Source organism: Galeopterus variegatus, unplaced genomic scaffold, assembly GCF_000696425.1.
Source record: "Galeopterus variegatus unplaced genomic scaffold, G_variegatus-3.0.2 Scaffold7074, whole genome shotgun sequence".
NCBI classification, from domain to species: Eukaryota; Metazoa; Chordata; class Mammalia; order Dermoptera; family Cynocephalidae; genus Galeopterus; species Galeopterus variegatus.
In genome coordinates, this window is record NW_007733185.1 from 45809 (window position 1) to 51575 (window position 5767).

A 5767-nucleotide genomic window follows, 5' to 3' on the forward strand; every position below is an offset into this window, starting at 1 on the left:
TAGTTGTGAATACTATTTGTATAAATTATATGAATATGCCAGTATTTAATTTATCCGTATTCCTGTAGATGGGCATTTAACTTATTTCCAATTTTATCAGTCAGCTATTGCTTTGTAATAACCAACTGCAAAATGTCGGTGGCATAAAACAAGCATTTATTTAGCTCATGCATCTGCAGGTCACATGAGGTGTGCTCTGCTGAACTCAATTGGCTTTGCTCTGTAGGTAGGCTAGAGGTTGGCTAATCTAGGTTAGGGCAGCTCTGCATCATGGTTTTGTCAGCAGATTTGTCAGTCTGTTCTGTATGTTTATCATTTTTTTAGACCACTGGGCTATCCAGGATGTTCTTCTCATCGTGATGGCAGAGGTACGAGAAAGCAAGCCAAACTCAGAAGTCCATTTTAAGGATGCTTGTGTCCTAACTGCTAATATCCCATTGACCAAAGCAAGTCACATAGTAAAGCCCAAAGTCAAGTGCTTTTCTGTGGAGGTCAGAGGGAAGGAAGTGAATAATTGAGAATAATAATCTAACCTACAATGCCAGTTTTTTAATATTACAAACCATAGTGCAGTGAGCATTCTTGTTTTTCCAGTTTCTTGAGATGCAATGTTAGGTTGTTTATTTGAGATCTTTCTTCTTTTTTTGATGTAGATGTTTTTTGCTATAAATTTCTCTCTTAGAACTGCTTTTACTGTATCCCGTAGGTTTTGTTTGGTATGTTGTGTTTCCATTTTTGTTTGTCTCAAGAAATTTTTTAATTTCCTTTTTAATTTCTTCATTGACCCATTGGTTATTCAGTAGCATGCTGTTTAATTTCCATGTATTTGTAAAGTTTCTGAAGTTCCCCCTGTCATTCGTTTCTAATTTTATACCATTGTGATCAGAAAAGATACTTGATATGATTTTAACCTTCTTAAATTTGTTAATACTTGTTTTGTGGCCTAACATATGATCTATCCAGGAGAATGTTCATGTGCTGATGAGAAGAAAGTGTATTCTGCAGCTGTTGGATGGAATGTTCTGTAAATGTTAGGTCCATTTGATTTAGAATGCAGTTTAAATCCAATGTTTCTTGGTTTCCTTCCTATTAGTATGTTGTAGTCTACCTCTCCTTTTAGATCTATTAATATTTGCTTTATATATTTAGGTGGTCCAATGTTGGGTGCATATATGTTTACAATTGTTATATCCTCTTGCTGAATTATTATATAATGACCTTCTTTGTCTATTTTTAGCATTTTTGACTTAAAGTCTAGTTTAACTGATATAAGTACAGTAGTCCCTTCTTATCTGCAGTTTTGCTTTCCATAGTTTTAGTTACCCATGGTCAACCATAGTCCAAACATATTAAATGGAAAATTCCAGAAGTTAACAATTTATAGGTTTTAAATTGTATGCTGTTCTGAGTAGCATTATGGAATTTCTTGCTGTTCTGCTCTGTCCCAGGTGGGACATGAATCAATCCTTTGTTTAGTGTATCCCTGCTGTGTACACTTACTCACCCCTTAGTCACTTGGTACTTGTCTCAGTTATCAGATCGATGGGTCACAAGAAGAAGAGTAAGTACAGTACAATAAGATTCTGAGAAAGAGAGACCACATTTACATAACTTTTACCACAATATATGTTGTAATTGTTCTGTTTTATTATGAGTTATTGTTGTTAATCTCTTATTGTACCTAACTTATAAATTAAACTTCATCATAGAAATGTTTGTGTAGGAAAAAACATATTATATATGGGGTTTGGTAATATTCACAGTTTCAGGCATCCACTGGGAGTCTTGGAATGTTTCCCCTTTGTATAGGGAGGGACTAGTATATAGTTATTCCTGCTCTCTTTTGGTGTTCATTTACATGGAATATCTTTTTCCATCCATTCATCTTCAGTACATTTGTGTCCTTACAGATAACGTTAGTCTCTTGTAGGCAACATATAGTTGGGTCTCTCTTTTTATTCATTCAGCCACTCTATATGTTTTAATTGGAGAATTTAATCCATTTACATTTAAGGTAATTATTGATAGGTAGGGACTTACTACTGACTACAATTTTGTTAATTGTTTTCTAGTCATTTTGTAGAGACTTCTTTTCTTCCTCTCTTACTGTCTTTCTTTGTGGTTAAGTGATTTTCTCTAGTAGTATGTTTTGATTCCTTGATTTTTATTTTAAGTATTTATTTTTATTTTTATTATTTTATTTTATTTTATTTTTACTTTTGGCCACAAAACAAGTCTTACTACACTTAAAAAGACTAAGATCATAGAAAATAATAGAAAATGTGTTCTCTGACCACAATAATAGAAGGAAACTTAGAAAATTCACAGATGTTTAACAACACTCTCCTCAATAGGCAATGGGTAAAAGAAAAATCACAGAGAAATTAGAGAGTACTTTGTGAAAAAAATCAAAGTGCAAAACATCAAAATTTATAGGATGCAGGTCTCATGCAGTGCTTAGAAGAAAAGGTATACTTGTAAACACATATATTAGAAATAAGAAAAATCTCAAATGACTAATGTAAACTTCTACCTTTTAAGAAAATAGGAAAAGAAGAACAAATTAAACCAAAGCAAATATAAGTAGGAAATAACAAAGATTCAACAGTAATATATGAAATAGGGAATTAAGAAACAATGAGAAAAACAACAAAACCAGAAAGTTGATTCTTTAAAAAGATCAACAAAATATGCAAATGTTTATCTAGACTGACCAAGCAAAAGAGAGAAGACTGAAATTACCAAAATCAGAAATAAAGCGGGGGCATTATTACATTGTCATTATGGTTTTTTTGTGGTGTTAAAATTTAGTTTCTTTTTCTTGCCCATTTGCATTTTTGTCCTACTAGTGGGTTTTGTTCTTTTGTATTTGTGGTAGTGATTATCATTTTTCAGATTCCAGATGCAGGACTTCCTTGAGGATTTCTTGTGGTGAACTCCCACAGTTTTTGTTTGTCTGAAAAATACACTATTTTTCCCTCATTTTTGAAGGATAGCCTTGCTGGGTCCTACAATTCAATCATCTCTTTAAAGCTCCACCTTTCAATTACCATAAGAGAATTTCCCACCCTCTTAACAGTCACAGTGGGGGCTAACTTTCTAATATATAAAGCTTGGGGGACACAAACTTCAGTGAGTTTTGGAGGGATATAATTCAATTCACTACAACCGCCATACTGTTTCCATAATGGCTGTAGTAGTTTACATTCCCACTGACAGTGTGCAAGTGTTCCCTTTTCTCTACATACTCACCAATACTTGTTTTCTTTTATCTTTTTTATAATAGCCATTTTAACCAGGGTGAGGTGGTATCTCATTGTTGTTTTGATTTGCATTTCCCTGATGATTAGTGATGTTGAGCATTTTTTCATATGCCTGTCGACCATTTGTATGTCTGCTTTTGAGAAGTGTCTATTAAGATCCTTTGTCCACTTTTCAATTGGATTATTTGGGGGGGTTTTGTTTGTTTTGTTTCATTTGTTTTGTTTTTTTTAGTTAAGTTCCTTATATATTCTTGATATTAACCCCTTGTCAGATGTGTCATTTGCAAATATCTTAAATCTGTAAAGAAGTTGCTGAGGTAAACAGCATAAGTGAGATAAGACCAGATCTAAGGAGGAAATTCTACGAAGTAGGAATATCTTAGTGATAAGCAGAATGATTGTCAAAGGAGTTGGACACAAATATANTAAAACCAAGTAAGTTTAAAACAAATCTCCTTTTAAATGTTCACTCTGAGGCTTAAACTGATACTATTATCACAGTATTTCTGTACTTTTGGTGTGGATTCAGGAAAAGAGACAACTGTCATAACTAAAAGATTGTTAGACAAAATCAGAAAACAGTCATTTAACCCTTCTGAGCCTCAGCTTTCTCATTAATAAGGGGAAGGTAGTGTTTACATCACATCACAAGCATTAAATGACTGTGAAAGTGCTTTGAAGAAAAATCTAAGAATCATAGGAAACATCTTAGGGAAAAGAACATAGCATCTGGTATTTCTAAGCTGGAACCAAAGGGTTTGGGTGGAGAAATGAAAGGGGAACTGTGTCATATGGAAGTCACCTGAGTATAGTTGTCCAACTACACATGCTGTTTTTTTCTCCTTTCATCCTCCATTCTCTCCCTACTGCCAATAATTGGGCCTATTAGAATCTCTAGAGTAGTATGTGAAGATAGCTTGAATTATTTCATCGATCCACATTCCCCACATTCCACTTCCACCCATGTTAAGTAAGAACTGATCTAATCCAACCATCTACTTATTTGGCAGGTATAGAAATCAGAATATAACAAGGTGAATAATCATTTTTTTCAACTTAAAATTATGAAATTTTTGTCAGTATTTGCTTATAAATTACAGAAATTCTCAATAAGTGCCAGGCAGTCCTTACATGCCCTCCCTCTTTTGCAAATGCATGTGGTCAAATATTTTCAAACTGTAATGAAGAGCATAAAGTGAAAAACAAAAATCTGTTCCCATCTGGCTATTTAGCTCAGTTGGTTAGAGCACGGTGCTGAAAACACCAAGGTCTCAGGTTCCATTCCTGAACTGGCCACCTGCCTAAAAAAAAATAAATGTGTTCCATCTTCTCCATCCCCCCAATTCGTGTCACAGAAGGGACCACTTTTAAAATTTTAAGTTAAGTTTTAGGTTTCTCTGGGTATTACTCTCATAACTTAAAATCTGTGCTATCCATTACAGTAGCCACTAGTCGCATGTGGCTATTGAGCACTTCAAATGTGGCAAATCTGTACTGAGATGTACCATAACTGTAAAATACACACCAGATTTTGAAAATTTAGTACAAAAAAATGTGAAACATCTTATTAATATTTTCTCTTTATTACTACTTGAAATGATGTTCTCTTGGATATATTCAGTGAAATAAAACATTATTAAAATGAATTTCACGTCTCTATACCTTTTTATAAGTGGTGCTTAGAAAATTTTAAAGTACACATGTGATTTGTATTTTTGATTAGCATTTGTTACTCACATTCTGTTTCTGTTGGACAGTGCTGTTCCAGTTAGTAAGCATATTTTTCCATTAGGTGATGTATTATGAGACTTCTTGTTTTAGTGTGAATATCATTCTTTTGTAAGGAACCAGGAATTTTTTTTTCTGGAAACTGTTACCGGACTCAGGTCCAGGCTGCCCGCCCTTTTGAAAAGGAAAGAAAAAAAACTCAGAAGTCAAATGGTTGGTGTCAGAAAGCAGATGTATTCAGCTTAAGGAGATGGTAGGCTATCCTATCTCAAAGATTTACATTTACTGAGGGGTTTTTAAAGGAAAGGTTGAGGGAATGGAATGTGGGAGGTGAAAAGCAGGAGAGCAGGAGATGTGAGTTACGAGGGGTCCGTGTCTGTGAGTCAGGTGCAAGGTCTTGCCAAGGTCTCATCTGGTTTCTAAATTCTAATTTCTAATTCTCCTTTATATTTTCTATTTTCCATCCTGCTGCCTTTTTGGCAGTAGTCTGGGAGATTACCTTATCCTCATCTTTTGATGGTATATTTAAAAATGGGTAGAAATAGGGCAATCAGAGTTTTAATAGTCTAGAACTGTTTTTTGTCCTCTATTATTTTATCATAGAAGCCTATTCTGCCTTTATGACTGATACCTTCTTGAATATCTGTGAGGTTTCAAGTTGGAATTGTTTTTAAAAGTGTTTTCTGTTTTCTGAATTGTCGGCTGGGTCATAGATCCCTCACACAGATCTTGCGCAGATTGCGAGCTAGGTAGCTGGAAAAAAATTCTGGGAGCCA

At 34.3% G+C, this 5767-nt stretch overlaps 1 non-coding gene across 1 annotated transcript; it reads left to right on the forward strand.

The window, feature by feature from the left end:
- Positions 1-4485: 4485 nt before the first annotated feature.
- Positions 4486-4559, forward strand: TRNAF-GAA. Its single transcript has one exon. It is a non-coding gene; the product is annotated as a tRNA-Phe (tRNA).
- The last annotated feature ends 1208 nt before the right edge of the window (positions 4560-5767 follow it).